The sequence below is a fragment of the Festucalex cinctus genome, chromosome 19, assembly GCF_051991245.1.
Source record: "Festucalex cinctus isolate MCC-2025b chromosome 19, RoL_Fcin_1.0, whole genome shotgun sequence".
Lineage (NCBI taxonomy): Eukaryota > Metazoa > Chordata > Actinopteri > Syngnathiformes > Syngnathidae > Festucalex > Festucalex cinctus.
The window spans coordinates 6215030-6233528 of NC_135429.1; the positions used below are offsets into that span (position 1 = coordinate 6215030).

At 39.0% G+C, this 18499-nt stretch overlaps 1 long non-coding RNA gene across 9 annotated transcripts in view; it reads left to right on the plus strand.

Moving 5' to 3' along the window:
• The first annotated feature begins 1424 nt into the window (after positions 1-1424).
• LOC144007646 (uncharacterized) overlaps positions 1425-18499 on the plus strand; it is a 71497-nt gene continuing 54422 nt past the window's right edge. For 2 of the 9 annotated variants that reach the window (XR_013280287.1, XR_013280295.1), the window contains exons 1-3: positions 1491-1764; positions 1910-2040; positions 3112-3181. This is a non-coding gene — a long non-coding RNA (uncharacterized LOC144007646). The other 7 variants (XR_013280290.1, XR_013280294.1, XR_013280288.1 and 4 more) reach the window with 7 other exon arrangements.

Below are 18499 nucleotides of genomic sequence, written 5' to 3' on the forward strand. Positions count from 1 at the left end.
TCTTATGTAATTCTGGGAGGCTTCTTATTTCCTCTCATGACCTATCCTCATGTGCTATTCCGCCTTCCCTTGGAACTTTTGGACATCGTAATTGTGAGGTCAGAGCCGTTGATATAATGACTGACGTGTGATTATCAGAAACAATATCCACTTTTAGTTGAACAATACCCTTGATATGACCATTTTATTTTACTGCAACTCAGAATGGTTGTTGATTTCTTGCACTGAGTACAAAAAAAAAAAAAAAAAAAAGTCGCTGCTTGTGGAAACTTTTACAGATTGATATCAGGCATCACACAATAAACTGCAAAATCTTAACCGTGAAAGAAAACAAGAATACGCTTCAAGGCTTTTCGGATTTGTTGCGAGTCACATGTTGAGGGATGCGAGTGAGCGGCGGCACTGTGCAGCTAATGGATTGGAGCCCCCAAGAGCTTCCTGTTGCCAGTAAACATTTCCATCCACCCAGACAGTCGACATCCATTTCTGTTTCCTTCCATGTCTTCTAATGCCGCATTTATAATAAAAAACATGCTACGCTGTCCTCATCACTTACTACAGAAATAAAAACTATTCTTTTAGGCGCAAACACTTCAAGTTGGTGTTTCCTGATATTTATTTGTTTTCTATCAGAAGCGTAACGGTTTGCTATTATTTTTGAAACTGTTGATAATTTCCTCCACTTTGTGTTATGGTCTGATGAGACGAAGTCTGACCTTTTTGGCCATAATTCCAAAATATTTGGCGTAACACCAACTGTGACGTGGTGGAACTGGGCAGTTTAAAATTGCAGTTTGTGTTTGCGCAATACAACCAGGCTTCTGTTGGGAGGCAAAAAAAAGTCAGAAAAAGTTACTTCATTTGGGGTTAATCAGAGGCCTTCTTAACTCTTTGACTGCCAAAAACGTTTAATAACGTATTCTAAAATACTAATGAATGCCGCCAAAAACGTTAATTTACGTTTATGATGTTTTTTGGTATTTTTTTTCTCAATGGGCAGCATAATGTCTTGTGCAGCGCTGCCTTGTCACCAAACAAAAAATATTAGTGTCAAAGTCACTGTTGTGCAAAAAAAATGATCTTTTCACAAAAAGCTTGTTTTTCTCTTAATATTTTTGTATTTTCGCTTATGTCACTCAAATGACCGCATTTCAAATGGTGATTACTAAAGAATAAGTTAGAAACATACTTTTTTTGTTCTCATGAAAGAATGGAATCCAATCTTTCATATGGTATCCACCATATTTATGTCGTCATACCGCACAATATTCTGTTTGCTTTGAAAGATGAGTGAAAATGCTCCAAATCGTCTGGCACCATTGGGTTTTTTTGGATAACGTTTGGCAGTCAAAGAGTTAATTGTGGCAAGTGAGTGCTAACTTCTCGGGGTGCTGTAAATGGCGAATCAATTCATTCATTCTGCATCTAACTTGGCCAATGAGCAACCAGTCGACGGCCAGCCTGGTGGTATTGCTTCCACGTAAGGAGCAGCAAAGACCAGGAAGTCATCCTGAGAATTTCTCAAGACCCCAAAAGTGGCCTTTTGTGTTTGGCTGGACGGCTTGCAAATCCCTTGACTTTAATTAAAGAGTCTTTGATTCAGGAAGTAAGGCCTACAGTTAAATTTGTGCGGTCTCCCTGGAACAGTGGGAAGTGAATTTTTGCTAAAGTTCAAACTGAGGCTAAATTAGGTGGGAACCTTTCTTCTGGTACATGTTTCTGCTGGGACTCATTTAGTGACGGAGAAGTCAGCCATATTGCAAGGTGTGGAACTCTTTTGAAATGTTTGTTCAGGCCACATGGTAAACTGATTAAGAGATGTTTGTTTCTTTTGTGTATAATTTTATGTTAGAATGTTTGTGTGAATGGTAACTTGGTGTTGTTTGTACCATTTCATGCTTCTATTCAGTGCAAGAAGAAATTACCCAAAATTGTTGAGAAACGTTGAGTTGCCACGCCCGATGTGACCTGTCGGGAAAACATGGAGGGGGAAAAAAAAAAAAGTCGAGAAGAGTTCCTTATCTGACCTAAATTTGTGAGGTATGTGCTGACGTCTTTTTTTTATTTTATATTTAATTTTTTTTAATTTTTTATGTTTGTGCTACCTCATGATCTCAGTTTATTTTTACTTGACACCATTGCGTATAATTTGATGGCTTCGCATGTTCATTAATTGATGATTGGAAGAGCATGAAGTTAGGGCTGCTTGATTTATGAAGAAAATAATAATCATGATTATATTGGAATTATTTAATTCACGATTAGGACAATCATTTTTTTTTTTTTGGTACAAAATAAGTGGTGTTTAAACTTTAAAAATATGACAAATAAAATTCCTTGAAACACTGATTATGCAAGTTCCTTTTGGATGAAACTAAATTTATTAAATTTGTCAATTATATATTTTTATGATTATGCTGATTTTGTAATTTTAGAGTGTATAATAATAGAAATTGTAATTGAATTGCAGTTAATTGCACAGCCCTACATTCAGAACATTTCAGTGAAATTGTCTCCTTCCGTTCCACTTTTGACTGTACAAAATACAGCTAAGAAAAAGATGGCGACGCAAATGGAGGCCACGAAACTCCTGTTGCCACTGTGGACTGTGCTACTTTAAAAATGCATGTTGGCTCGTGGCTGTGTTTCTCTAATGAGGTGTGTCTGAAATGCTTGATGGCGCTTGCGCTCATTTGAAAAACAAATACGCTTATTGTCATAAATATTTGATACGGAAATGAATATATGTAAAAGACATACATGAATTAGTCTGTTGTGATCCACTGTCTCGTGTCAAATACACACAAAAGATTTTTCTGCACAGTGATTCCCCGCAGGCCATTCCCGTTTTGTAGCCTTTTAAAAACTTCAACACCCAAAAGACAAGACAGAGGATTTATTCTAAAATGTACATTTAATATTATGTCACTGTAACAATTAACAGTCTGAACACTAACACCGCAATTAAATATAAGAACAAAAAGTCAAGTAAAAAAAAAAATACAAATCAGCTCCTGTAGTCTAAAGCCAAGTCATCATGTATTCAGATTAATATTGTATTTGTGGAATATGAATTAACCATTAAAATCTGTTTGTTTTTGTCCATTTCAGTTTTTTTTTCAGGGGCCATTTTGTCACTTGCTGTCGACCAACAATGACACCACAGTTGCTCAGGGCACAGGTAACGAGCAATCACGACTCAGCTTGTGAACGTCACATGACCAAATCAGGTTATCTATCTATCTATCTATCTATCTATCTATCTATCTATCTATCTATCTATCTATCTATCTATCTATCTAATCTATCTATACAAAACTAATCTACCTATACAAAACTAATCTACTATCTAAACAAAACTGTGAAATGTCCATTGCCATCACTTCCCCTCACGATGGCAGTAAAGGCCCATATGAAGAACCTCTTGGTTAGTACATCTTGTGACCACAGGAGGGCAGTACAAACACAGCAATCTCCCCTGGCCTAATCAGCAGGTGCACTGCTGCGTTTGAGAAGCCTGATGTATTCTGTCTGGCAGCATCTTGGATGCCAGCAGTCTGCTGAGACACACTTTGCCACTGCATTGTGGATGTTTGGATTCCACAACGTGGTAATTAATAATCACATATTTAGAGGAAACCTGTGGCTTGTTTAACTTGCGAGCGCCTTCTTCATGGAATATCCCTTGAGAATGGAGCTAAGGTTCCCGTTTTGGTTTCATTGGGCAGCGTGCAGCTTGCTACTTCCTTCGGGACTTGCTAGTAGTGGAAAGTAACTAGAGTACAAATACTTTGTACTAGAGCTGGGTGATAAATCAAATAAATTTGTCCATTTAAAGTACCACAATGGGAAAATTGGCTAAATCATGAAATTGAGGTGCTTATAAATAAATACGCATCAGCAAAAGCTATGAGTCGCATTTTTTCTATATAAGCTATGTGGCATTTAAGTTGAGCAAAAGCTATAAGTAGCTTTTTTTGCATAAGCTATATATGGCATTTAAGTTGAGAAAAAGCTATTATCCCTTTTGCACAAGCTATGTGGCATTTACGTTATGCAAAAGCAATAAGTAGCTTTTTTTTTTTTTTTTTGCATAAGCATTTAAGTTGAGCAAAAGCTATGAGTAGCTTTTTTTTTTTTTTTTGCATAAGCATTTAAGTTGAGCAAAAGCTATGAGTAGCTTTTTTTTGCACAAGTTATATGGCATTTAAGTTATGCAAAAGATATAAGTAGCTTTTTTATTTATATATATTTTTGCATAAGCTATATATGGCATTTAAGTTGAGCAAAAGTTACGAGCAGTTTTTCTTTTTTTTTTTTGCACCTACTATGTGGCATTTAAGTTATGCAAAAGCTATGAGTAGCCTTTTTTTTTTTTGCACAAGCTATGTATGTTAAATTTAAACATTTTGCACAATATTTATTTTTGAATAAATCAAACCTTGTTGAAATGCTTAGTTTGTTTTGTTTTTTTTAAACTTTTGATTAAAATGGAGTAAAATCGTAATCGTCCAGAATGGATTTTGTTTTTTGGCCATATCTCCTAGCCCTACTTTGTTATCAGGTAGATTTCCATGTTTTTGTTTTCTGACAGTGTTTTGACTTCTTTTGAACGTTCTTCTTTCTGATGAGGAAATATTTTTAATGTCAGAAACTTGTTTTTTATTACGTTAATTCACAATGAATCATATCTGTTGCTGACTACAAACGGTTCTGGATTTGGAATATTTTGCTGCTATCATCGTGAATGATTCCTGTTTCACATTCCTCTGTCATTGTTGTTTTTTGGCCCCCCCAAGTAATTGTGGACGGAGGATCCGTATGCCGGTGCCCGTGCAGTTGTAAATCCCTCCCTTGCTGGAATGTGAGCGCGCGGCGTGCCCTTGGCCCCATCGCAAGAAGCTAAGCTAGCGTCTGGAGAGCGAGTGGATGCTGAATGACGGCCGTACTTGCTGCCAGTCAATCAGCGGGGCCCGTCTGACCTCGCTCGCGTCTTTCTCCCTCTCTCGGGAGTGAGCGAAAAAGATGTGGCATCTCACCGACATCCTCTCTCTCCCCTCCCTGGACTAGTTTGTCTTCCGCAACCAATCCCCTCTTAGCTTATCTCCGTGGACATTTTTTTTCCCTCCCTCCTCTTCCTCCATCTTTATTCACCCGTTTGCTTATCGGCGACACTCTCATCTTCCAACTCCAGCTGCCGCTTCCCACCGTCACGTTTTGCTGTGGTTTTGCCGCTCGCGCAGGGTCGTCCTCTAAACTCCCAATCTCTCACTCGCTGTTCCATTTCGGTCTCTCGGAAAAAACAAACAAACTGTGCTCTACCCTCCAAGCCTCTTCTCAGAAAGCAAAATGAAAAAGCAAATACATTGCCATTCATTCACACGTTGACAATTTGCTTTAAGTGTGTTGCTTTGGCACCAAAGTGGTCTATAGATAAAAAAAAAAAATGGTGACATCATTGATTACCAACTGTTGCTAGTCACAGCTGAAATGTGTGTTAGCATTAAGCTAATTGGCTTTTTGTGAAATGAAATTACAGTATATGGGTGAACATGAAGCTAACTTAACTGGGTTCGCATTTATTTTGGATGTAATTCCACTTTTGTCCACTAGATGGTAGCGCACTATTTATTACACTGACACTTTTAATTTGAAAGAGTGAAAAGAGGAAGTACTTTATTTCAAACACATCACAGTTTTTGCGGGAGATTATTGAATATCAAATATTATTTCATCTTTTATTAATCTTCAACAAAAACTATGATTCATTTCAAATACTTCCTGGTTGCACGCCTTTCAAATTTGTTCATAAAGGGGTTAAAAATGCATCGTAGTTTTCGCTGAAGATGAACCAGATTAATTTGATATTCAACAATCTTCAGCCAATATTTGTTTCACACTTTCAAATTTATACAGAAAGAAGTGAAAACAGGAAGTATTCACTGCCTAGTTTTTGATGAAGATTGTCATATATTAGTTAAAGGGATACTTTACTTATTTAGCCATTTTCGGCAGTCAAACATTAATATTTTGCTTATAATTGGATATTTTTATTATTTTTCATGTACAATTAGTACCTTTAAAAACACATTTTGCAACTTGCTGTCGACTGAAAATGACATCACAAGGGCTCGGGTAACCAATCACAGCTCAGATTGTGAATGTCACATGATCTAACCTCGAAATCAGGTGAGCTGTGATTGGTTGCCCGAGCCCTTGTGATGTCATTTTCAGTCGACAGCAAATTGCAAAATGTGTTTTCAAAGGTACTAATTGTACGTGAAAAATAATGAAAATATCAAATTTATTATAAGCAAAATATTAATGTTTGACTGCCGAAAATGGTTAAATAAGTAAAGTATCCCTTGAACTAATATGTGACAATCTTCATCAAAAACTAGGAAGTGTTTGAAATACTTCCTGTTTTCACTTTCTGTGTAAATTTGAAAGTATGGAAAAAAATGTTTGCTGAAGATTGTTGAATATCAAATTAATCTGGTTAATCTTCAGCAAAAACTTACAATGCATTTTAACCCCTTTATGAATAAATTTGAAAGGAGTGCAAACAAAGTATTTGAAATGAATCATAGTTGTTGTTGGTTGATAAAAGATGAAAGAATATTTGATATTCAATAATCTCCCGCAAAAACTGTGATGTTTGAAATACAGTACTTCCTATTTTCACTCTTAGTATCAAATTAATTACAGGCAAAATATTAACTTTTTATTGCTATAATGGGCTAAATAAGTGAATTATCCATTTAATGTTGCTTTTTTTACACCCACAGTAAATTACCTTTATGTACATTTTTGGGCATGATTATTGATGTATATTTTGTTGTTTTTTTTTGTTTTATTTGGCAAAAACAAGATATATTTATCATAAACACAGAGGATAGCTCTTGCACTTTCTCACTATATTATCTTTTTAAATGTGTTGTGGTATTTTTTTAAAAAGTGTGTTTTAAACACTTTATGAAATCACACCTACAAAGTTTTTGAATAGAATATTCATGGATTTAACTTGATGGTCCGGAACTGAACTCCTTATGATGGGGGTAGGTTGACTGTATGCTAGCTTCCATTAGCGTGTCGATCATGTTTCCTGCTATGTGTTAGCATTAAGCTAGTAACATTTTATGTTGAACATTTTGATTTGGAAATGTATTTGTTTTGGTTCAGTGCAAACAGCGGATGAGCTATTTGTGTCTCCGGGGACGATTCCACCAATGAGTATGGAGTCGTTCCTCTCTTAATGCATTTATCAGCATTCATATCAATAGCCCCAACACAGCTGTGAAAGGCCAATCCGTGCTGACACGCAATGTGTTAAGTGGCTGTCTTAACAAGCACCCATGCTAATTGGCTGTTTGAGCTTTCCCCCTTCTCGTCAATTCAGGTCACGATTCGCCAGAAGACCGACAACGCGTTGTTTATATTCCCCTTCCCTCCGCGTGCAACTTTTTACCGAGTCGCTCTCCGCGTGAGTCAAAGTGCACATCGCCGCCCTCCCGAGTCTCGAGCGCGTTCGCCACTCCGGCACGTACCTGATTAGCTTTGGAAATGACAAATTTGCAAAGCGAGTCACGCGGTCGCACGAGCACGCACACATGCGCGGTGTGCCTCCAGTAATTAGGGGCCAACTGTTGTTTCTTTAGAATTCAGTGCAGGGGGAAGACTGGGACAAACACATCTGGCTTTTTGAACAAGTGCACGCAAATATGAAGGGGGGGGAGTGTTCACAACTCATCGTTAACACATTCATTGCCAGACCAGCAAAAAATGCATCATTTGACGTCTTTTTCCGTCAATGGCAATTAATGAGTTAAACATGGTAAAAATCAATGAAGCAATTATAAATTGTTAATATAATGTACAGCAGGGGTGTCCAAACTTTTTCCTCTGAGGGCCACATACAGAAAAATAGAAAGCTGCAAGGGCCACTTTGATTTTTTTATTTTATTTTTTTAAGTTATTTATTAACACATTCATTGCCAGACCAGCAAAAAATAATTTGACGTCTTTTTCCGTCAATGGCAGTGAATGAGTTAACTACTCCCACAAAATGCTGTTCATTTTCTATCTATTCCTAAAATGCATATAGAGGAAGCGAGAGGATGTGCTAAAAGCAGGAGCTCACAGGTGCGTCGTTTGCAGGAGCCAGCTGGAAAACCTGCGAGGGGCGTGAAAAACGGCGCAAATATCGCCAAATGCAAAAGCAGCGTTTGTGCTCCCCACGTTAACCCGTCGCTTTCGAGCCTCGCCACATGTTTAGAAAACAAGGGCTTGACGCATTTATCCGCACAGAAATAACAATCATTAACTAAAAAGGGGAGCTGCAGCTGGTGGAAAAAGCCGCTATTAGGCGACACACGAATACATTTCCCCTGAAATTGCAGTTAAAAAAAAAAAAAAATCGTCCCACCGCACAGATGGATAGATAATGTGATCGTCACAGCAGCTGCGCTATGTGGAGGGCCGTTTAATATTTTTGCAAAATATTCAAAGCCGACCTGAGCTTTAAATTTGGATTTAACTCTTTTACTGCCACGCGTTATCAAAACACAACCCCCACAGTGCCAGCCGATTTTGCCGATTACGAGCATTCATCAGATTCCGTCATGTTTCATTGTAATTCCATACACCGGCAGCCCATTGGAAAGACACACAATGCTGCCATCTACTGGCCATTGTTAGTTGGTCTTTTTGATTCCATAACCCATTGACTAGGCAGCGCTGCACTCAGACGTTGCACTTAACATTGATAAAAATAAAAAAAAAAATAAAAAAGTAGATGACAATTTTACTAGTCGTCATTAAACGTTTTTGCCGGTCAAAGAGTTAAGATGGCAGAATATGACATAATCTGGTGGGATTTAAATTCGACTACTGGAGAATTTGTAGAATTTCAAACGGCGACATGAAAACTGCAGGTGTTAAATGCGATTTAATTCTCAACTCAACTTTATTTATAAAGCGCTTTCAAAACAGGATTTGCTGTATACAAAGTGCTGTACATGAAACATAAATCGGTTGTGCAGTAAACAAGGTAACAAAGCAAACATTTTGAAGTACATATATAGGGGTTATGTGTTCCCTCTTACGGGCACCAGTAAGGAGACGAGCAGTAGTATTTTGGCTAAGCTGGAGACGCTGGAGGGACGACTGGCTGATTCCAAAGTAAAGTTCATTACAGTAATCCAGCCGAGATGTAACAAAGGCAGGGATTACCAATTCTAAGTGCTGCTAAGATAGGAGATTTTTCACCTTAGCCAGCTGCCTAAGATGGAAGAAATAACTTGTCATAAGACGGTGCCATGTCGTCATTTGAGTGACTGATTGGCTGTCACATAACGATGAACGGATGAGGCCGCCGCGCCGCTCATCACTTTGTGCCGCCGCTGTCGAATGACCGCTCGAAAGCGAAGGCGTCTCATTGGGTTAGAAATTTCTTGCGACTGATCTCTACCTTGCCTGCTTGACTCAAGTCTCAGGTGGACGAGAGGACGAGGAGGCGACGGATGAAGAGGTTGGAGTGGAATTTGCAGTCAGTCCTGTAATTATTAAATGAGGTCAATCGTTTGAGGTCAGCGTGGCGGTTGTGGATTTGGACTCGAGCTACGAGTCACAATAACATTGTATGGCACACCCTTGTCAAACATGTCACTCGTCCTCCCTGCTGCTCAGGAGCTACTAGTAGGGGAATGCTTGATCAAGATAAGATGCCAAATGATTGTGCCAAAGGCCCTGTCAAATATAGATAGAGTGCTTTGGTGCCAGCTTATGGAATCTTGGTGCCAAGGAACCATGTTGAATTTAGTGTTTTGGCATAATTTCCGCACGAACAGGCAATTATAAAGCCTTGGGGGAGGCTCAGGGATCAGTTTCTATCCCGTGTGAATTTTTCTTTTATCTTTTTTTTTTTTTTTTTTTTTTTTAAATGAATTTTTGTCCTTTATCTGTTTGTGTTACTTTTTTAGTTTGAAAGGTAATGGAAAATGGATGGTTGGGGATATGTTGGTTGCATCAAAGCCAGGGCTGGGCAATAAATCAAATGAATTCGATTAATTTAACATTTTAACTCATTCACTGCCATTGACGGAAAAAGACGTCAATGTCAATTTTTTTTGTACTGGACTGGCAGTGAATGTGTTAAAAATCGAATTGTTGAAAATGAGCTAAATTGTGAAAATCAGGTGCATACAAACACTTTTTCTGGGTTATTAAACGCAGTAAAAGTGTAATTTGTTGAATTTGAAGTTTAAGTCAAAGCTGATTTAAAATTAGTATACATTGTTGTCTGAACATTTTACACATTATTTCTTGAATTGGGGAAATCAGGCGATTAAAATTTTTAATCGTAATTAATCGTATGACTACAATAGTTAACTCACGAGGTGGCCGATAATTATCAGCAATTATCGACCAATTTGACGTCAAACAGATAGACCAGATGATAAAAGAAATCCGCCAATAATTATCGGCAATGATTGACCAATTTGACGTCATGCAGATAAACCAAATAATAAAGAAATCCGCCGAAATAATTAATATCGTGGCGTGATAGGAACTTAACTCCTAATTAACACACTCATTTTGGCACCCCTATTTTGAATAAATTAAACCTTGAAATATATTTTTTGGTATATTTTGTTTAAAATCGTTTAAAATCTTAATTGTCCAGAATGACTGAAAGAAAAAAAAAAAGTTTTTTGGCCATATCCCCAGCCCTAGCCCGTCTAATATAAAAGTAGCGCTTTGGTGTCATCTTGTGGAATCTTGTTGCCAAGGAACTGTTTTGAAGATCTTATAGAAAGATGGTGCTGTGGAAGTCATTCTGGTTGTATGAATAGGCAATTAACAACCCTTGGGAGGGCCCGATGCATGATTGCCCTATGAATTTAGTCTGTTTGTTGCCTTTTACGTTTTCGATGCATCAGTGGACCTCATCAAACCGCATATACTGTATTCGCCCTTGACTGACGTTTCCTTGATCGGCCACAATTTCCAAGGGTCGCTCGTCCAAGCGCTCTTGACGTCAAAAACGTCGCTGTTGTGCATCCTGGCAGAACCGCAGTTCCCCTTCGGAGACAAACGGCTGCCAAGGAATCTGTTGCGAATGCCAACGTTCCCCCTCCAGTAAAATGGCTGACAAACGAGCGAGCCAAGTCCATCGCCGGGTTCAAACCGCTAATCAAAACAAAAAGCTCCAAACAAACGGCCGCGCGGCTTAACGACGCGACCCGTGAAGGAGAATCTCCTCGGGATAGCCCCTTCATTTTGCATCCAGCGGTGTAATTCACGTAATGGCGAAAGCATTGGCTCTTTCCGGCCTGCCCTTTTCCTCTTATTGATTCTCAGCACAATGCTCCCCTCATTGACTTGTGCCAGAGTGATACGGCGAGTGGATGAGAGCGGGAACGCAGAGGTGATCTTACCGTTATTATCCCTAAAGTACTCGACTATTGTGGGCCGATCAAAGTGATGTCGACGCTCTGGGATATGTTTATGGCGCGCCGCTGTGCGCCGGCGACTCTCTCAATACAGGCATTAAAGACTTTCAATGTTCATTGTCACGTGGAAGTTCAAACGGCCTCATGGGGCCCTCAACAGCCAAACGGATTTATTGCCTTCGCTGCATGGTGACTTTCGTCTTTTGCAGTCGGTCAACGAATTTACTTGTAGTTGATTGAATGAAATGAATACGCGAGATATAATATAGAAGCACCCCAGTTCATAGATGCTATTCATGCACACAAACATCAAAAAGATGTTTTGAACTCTACTCTAGCACCAATAAAGCATGTGGATGGTCTCTCAAATGAGTTGCATTGATTCTTATGGCACAATTTCAATTACCTGAAAGTCTAAAAGTGATGCTTTAGATTTTTTTTAATAATTTTTTATTTTTTTTTAACTTGGCTTTAAACTCCACTTTCCCTCATTCGACTATTTACGAAATATTTAGCTTTTGAATGAACCTAAAATGTCCAATATCTTTTATTGGCGAACTTAATTTGACCTTTTGAAATGGCACTTTTGTGAAAATCTGAACTAAAAAACCCCTCAATTTTAATCACTTGACTTCAATAGTTAACTCACGATTAATTGCAAATTTTATATCTCTTCTAAATGTACAGTACAATTTTCATACTTTTAACATAAAAGTGGGGAAAAAAATGTTAAACGAATAAAAAAATATGGCTGCATCTTTTAGTCATTAGTAATTTCATAGTTAAAATTAAAAAGATGTACTGTCCTGTAAAAATGTGATTGATTTGTATTGAGGTCATCATCTGCCACTAGATGGCATAATTGCATTTGTAATACGTTGGTGACGGCTCAGTGCGTTTTACTTTGCATTTTAAGAGCTGTCTAATCTTTGAGCTGAAGTTGTGAAATTATGCATTTTTTTTTTTAAATTGCAAAATACAACTTGACCCCAGTCTCCATTATGATAAAATTTGTTGCTGTTAAATTTTGACGTGGATGTGTCTGTTGCGTTGCAACTGGAATTCCTCCAGTACAGCATTTCCAAGTAAGGGGCGGCTATCAATTGCGAGTTCAAAAAATTGGTGGCTTTGAAGTAACTTTAAGTTAACTCAAATTAATTGTGATAATTGCCTTTTTGTAAATGATGATGATTTATTGTACTACGGTTGTATTAAATGTTAATTTCTAGTTGGAGTTGGGTGGATAATTAGCAAATAAGTTTTTTTTTAATTAACCCTGTCAGATTACTGTAATACAAGTTTATTTTGTGGTTATTTTAATCGTCATATACCGTACCTACAAAGGTAATCGCAATAGTATAAGCATCTCTTGGTATGAATCAAACTGGCAAAAGAAGAATTGTCACAGCTCCTGCAGTGGATCTCGTTATCTTGCGCAGACGGATGAAACACCGATAAAATGGCACAAAAGATTATTATTTTTTCTGCATTATTCTAAGCCCAAGATCAGGTGTTTGCATCTAATTACATGGATTCAAATGTCTTTTGAGGATTTCCCCCCGGGTGCTCGGTTTGCCACCTGTTTCATAATACTTTCTGTATAAAAGCATACATAGCGAGGGATGGTGGCATTTGATGATAGCAAACGCACAGATTGCAGCGAGGTTTGCGTACTTAGAGCAGAAGGCTGGAACACTGATTACAATCAGAGCCAACACGCTGTATTACACTCAAATTCAACAAGTGGAGTCGGCAGACGACACCTGACACGGCGACATAATTGACAGCTCGTACTACAAAGATGAACTCTGACGGTTTTCTTTCCTTCAGTTTTCTTGTGCTGTCACTATTGAATATTTTTATAATTGATTATTCTATCGATTTATTCAATTGCAGAGGTTTCAAATCCAGGTCCAAAAAGTTAAAAACGCTGTCACAGTTTAGCTTTAGCCTTTGATGCTAGCTAGCTCCCTACCAGGTAAACGAGCACAATGGGAGCTAGCTAGCTAGCTAGCTAGCACCTGGGGCTAAAGCCAAACTGTGGCAGGGTTTTTACTTTCTGGACCTGGATTCGATCGACTAATTGGATTGTCAATCTCGCATTAGTGTATTACAAAATCATCCAACCCGATAACTGTTTATTAACCAGTGATTGGTGGTTATTTCGTACTTTGTATTTGTATAGTGATTTAAAAAAAAAAAAAAAAAAAGGGGGGGGGGGGGGGGAGAAATAAGAGGACTTGAATTTTAAATTAATAAAGGCTCCAATTGATTACTCGATTATTAAAACTCATTTGCTCCCAATAACATATAAATACGTTTTTTTGTTTTATGTGTCCCAATGACGTATTTATACGTTTTTTTTTTATTTTTTTATTTTTTTATTGCTAGAGCATACAGAAGGCTTTGATGCAGCCCAAACTGCAAAGAACGGTTGCAGAAATGGTAGCTATTACACCAACGGCCAGCAGGTGGCAGCAGAGCAAAGCAGATCAACCAGGACCATGTTGAAAAAAACCTCAATTACTCACAAGTTTAGATTTTTGAAAATTGATCAAACTTAGCTATATTCTAATGCTAATTGCTGTAAAATGGAAAGAGATAGAAATATACTTATTTTTCCTGATGAAAGAAGAGACTTTAAATCTTTCTTTTGATAGGTTCCATGTTTTTCTAGCAATAGAACACAATATTCTGTGGGCCTTTCAAAATCAGTCGAAATCCAGTTAAACAGCCGGGAGCGAACGGGATTGCTTCTGTGAAAATGGCTGGGAGCGAATGAGTTAAAATAGTTGACTAATTTGATAATCGATTGCTTGTAGATTAATTGATTAATTTCAACAGCTGTACAATCGTGCCCCTCATTCCGTAGCGAAGCGCATATTCAGAGGCAGCGTGCGAGCCCTAGTTAGTATTCTGCGTGTTTGCCGCACAGGCAAACACACACCTCTGTCAGGATGTATAACAGGTTTCCTGTCGGTGTAGGTAATGGAAGCATCTGCGCAGGAAATGGCGGGGAAACGAGAGGTTGAGGAAATCAGGAGCTTCATGCATATGCACTCATGTACTATTCGGCGTGTGCGTCTCCTCAGGTGTGTTAGCCGAGAGAGCACCTCACCGGTAATACGCGCAGGCCGCGAGCATCTCGGAGGCAATTTCCGTCGTAAACAAAGGCGGGATGTAGAAAATAAACTGAAGCGGGGAAGCAAATCAAGAATTGCAAGCCCGTGGGGCCTTGTGTTCACACAAGTATGCCGAGTATAATGATGTAGCTAAATCCGGCTTGGGCGGCCGATTGTGCTAGTCGTTAGCCGACTGCTCGGCATTCAAGGAGGGCCACCTCGGGCGTTCTCATCAGCTGTGCATTTGTGGGAAAGGAGGAGGGACAGTGAAAGGTCTTGGAAAGGCGCTGCCAAGGCCTGGCATCTTGCAGATAATCAGAATCTCTCTCCGGGCTGCTTGTCCACTCAAGGACTTTGCCTCAGTCAGACTCAGACTTGCTTGGACGGAACCTCGTGGTGACAAACTCGTGTAAGGTTGCGCAAAAGATAGGCACGCAATCTTGGGGGGGGGAAAGACTCTAAAAATTTTTTTCTTTTTGTTTTGCATTTCTAACTTATTTTTCTCTACTTCTACTTAAGTACAGAGTGTGAAAGGGTTACATTCCCCTTTCTCTTTGCAGCCTTTCCCCTTGAGACAGGCAGCCTCTCCTTTCCTCTCGCCCCATCACAAGTCGAGCTGGAATGGAGTGAATTAATGTTAAGTGGCAGGTTTCAGAAGCCCTGGTCGTGGAATGCCCTTTGTAATACCTCCACAAAACCGAGAAGGCACAGCGTGTATGTTGCTCTCACAACTATAATTGTGTGCCAAATGAGCAGCTCGAGGGAGCAGACCTCGTCGAATGTTCAGTTCAAGCAACAAATATCCAAAATGTATTTTTTTGCGTAGTGGGGGATGGCGCTGACTGTCATCCATATGGCAGTTAAAGGGATACTTCACTTATTTAGCCCATTATAGCAATAAAAAAAATAATATTTTGTCTAGAATTAATTTGATACTTTCATTATTTTTCATGTACAATTAGTACCTTTTAAAAACACATTTTGCAACTTGCTGTCTACTGTCATTTGGTGTTCCACAGGGTTCAATTTTGGGGCCCTTGCCGTTTCCATTGTACCCACTGTCTCTAGATTACATCTTAAATCATGCTATTTCCTTTAAAGGGATGCTTTACTTATTTAGCCGTTTTTTGATAAAGCCATTTAATAAATTTGATATTTTCATTATTTTTCACGTACAATTAGTACCTTTAAAAACAATTAGCAACTTCCTGTCGACTGAAAATGACATCACAAGGGCTCAGGTAACCAATCACAGCTCACCTGTTTTCTAGGTTTGGTCATGTGACATTCACAAGCTGAGCTGGGATTGGTTACCTGAGCCCTTGTGATGTCATTTTCAGTCGACAGCAAGTTGCAAAATGTGTTTTTAAAGGTACTAATTGTACGTGAAAAATACTGAAAATATCAAATTGATTAAATGGCTTTATCAAAAATGGCTAAATAAGTAAAGTATCCCTTTAAAGGAAATGGCATGATTTAAGATGGAATCTAGAGGCACCGGGTACAATGGAAACGGCAAGGGCCCCGAAATTGAACCCTGTGGAACACCAAATGACAGTGGGGCAGAGTGATATTGAGGACCAAAACACAAATAAATAAATAAAAATGGACATAAGAAATATCCAAAACAAAAATATCTAAATAAAAGTAAAAATTAATACAAAAATGGAAAAGAATACAAAAAAAAATGGAAAAGAATACAAAAAATTTTTTGGAAATTTACGAATTTTGAGCCAAACATAGCAGCAAATTTGCCATTAAATTAGCAGCCTGACATTAAAAAGCGATATTTTTGACCCACTTTGCAAAGTCATACCTCATTCTCAACTGTTATATTTCCTGGATCAATAAAGGTAAACAAACACAAACAATCTACTTGTGCATCAGTCCAAGTTTGAATCCATCTTGGATTGCTTTCAGCGCTATCAGATCCCTGCTGTCGCCAAGCCGACAGGCGTCCGCACATTTATTATCGTTGGGTTGCCGACCCAGCTCGCGTGCCTGCCTACCTCGATATTTCACAATATGCCCGTGCTCCAGCCAGTGCGTGATATGCTCCCTGATCTCATTTATGTGAAGCAATGGTGACTCTTATCAGTGCACGAGTGAAATAGCAGTGGATCAGTGTCGTTAATATGTCCGTCTCAAACTGATGGAGTGTTTCCCCACTGTGGAGCGACACGGTTGCCGCGGCGATAGAGGGATGCTTCGATAAATGCTTTTGGCCGCTTATCGTCGTGATTCTTCGCTTTTGTGGTCGTCGTCCGCCATCCAGACGTTTTCAGTCTGTTGGTTCAATTGGTCTAGCCCGGGGGTCGGCAACCCGCGGCTCTTTAGCGCGGCCCTAGTGGCTCCCTGGAGATTTTTCAAAAAGGTTTGAAAATTGAAAAAGAGAAATATAAATATTTTTTGTTTTAATGGGAGGATAAACATGACAAACTGTTAGAAAGCCCACATTGTTTAATAATTATTAGTAATGGTTAGCGTTTGATGTGCATTGGTGAAATTTTCGTTTATATATCAAATTTGCTACTCTGCTGGCGGTCAGTGAACGCACCATTAGTGTCGCTGTTGTGTTTTCTTTTCCTTCTCAAAGCAGCCAGCATTTCTCGAGCCACAAAACCCTCAAAGATGCCGACTGGCTGTATATTCTTGAAGGTTTATTGTTGTGTGTAGATGCAAAGACGGCAATAAATAAACCAGTCAAGTGGAATATGCGGCCGTGTTCTCTAACTTAATTATTTTGATAGTCGGCTGATATAGCTACTATAGATCGAGCATGTGTTGCCTCCATTTTTGTGGCTCCAGACCATTTTTTTTTTTTTTTTTTGTATAATATGGCTCTTCCAACATTTTGGGTTGCCGACCCCTGGTCCAGCCAGTCAATAGGCGAAGTTTGTTCTATGAATGGCACTTCTACATGTAACGATCCTGCATAAAAAAATGTGTTTAAGCAACCTAATCAGTCGTGTTTGGGAAGGTTCAATGGGGCTAAATTGTTCAACTGTCATGAATAACAACAGACCTTTTGATCGATTTGAGTCTGTTGACCTCAGCAAATAATACAAAAAGGAAATCAATCCGGCTGACAGGCAGCTTGAAAGTGACCAGCGAGTGTTTTTAATTAAAACGCCACACAAACCAATTCCACTATCTTATAACGTTAAATCATATTCTTTAGCCCCATCTGTTATTGAATGTTATGGGATTTGGTGCTGCTTTGTGCTCAGTAATTGAATCTGATGGTCTGGTCCAGATGGAAACTTTGTAATCTTAGGAACAACAAGCTGAGCTGTTGGCTTGCCGAGATAGCAGAAGAAAGCACGGATGCCCGGCCAGCCTCATCCCAACCCACAAGCATAACTAATCATCACACGGCTTTCTTTCTTTCTTTCTTTCTTTTCTTTTTTTTTTTTTGCCTTTCATCAAAGCGGCAGTGGCATGCGGGGATTTTAGGTTGAACTGTACTTGAAGTGTACCGCGAAAGAAGAACAAGCAGCCGCGCGCACGGCCAAATATAGACAAGCGCAGCGGCACAACATCAGTCAGCTAAAATTTCTTCCCCGGCTTCAGCTGTGAATATAAATATCCGCGCATGTGTTATCCTTCCGCATCGCCCCAAATTCTCAACTGGATCAAAAATCTTTGACTTTGTTTGAAATGTGACAAACTGTCAGTGTGTAAGCTGACAACTAAACCCACATAGCATCCTAATCAGGACTTCGTGCTCGCAGGCCACATTCTAGTTCTGGTTGCCCTCAGGGGTCCGGTTCAAGCCCCCTCCAAAGGAATTCAAACGGCAAGGTCAATTTCGGGTTCTGATGAAAAAAAAAAGAATATGAAACAAAAATTCATAATCCAAGCTTTTATTCCATGCTTGTTCTTCATTTGAAATGCTTTTCCAGGCCTTTACTGCAGCCTCTA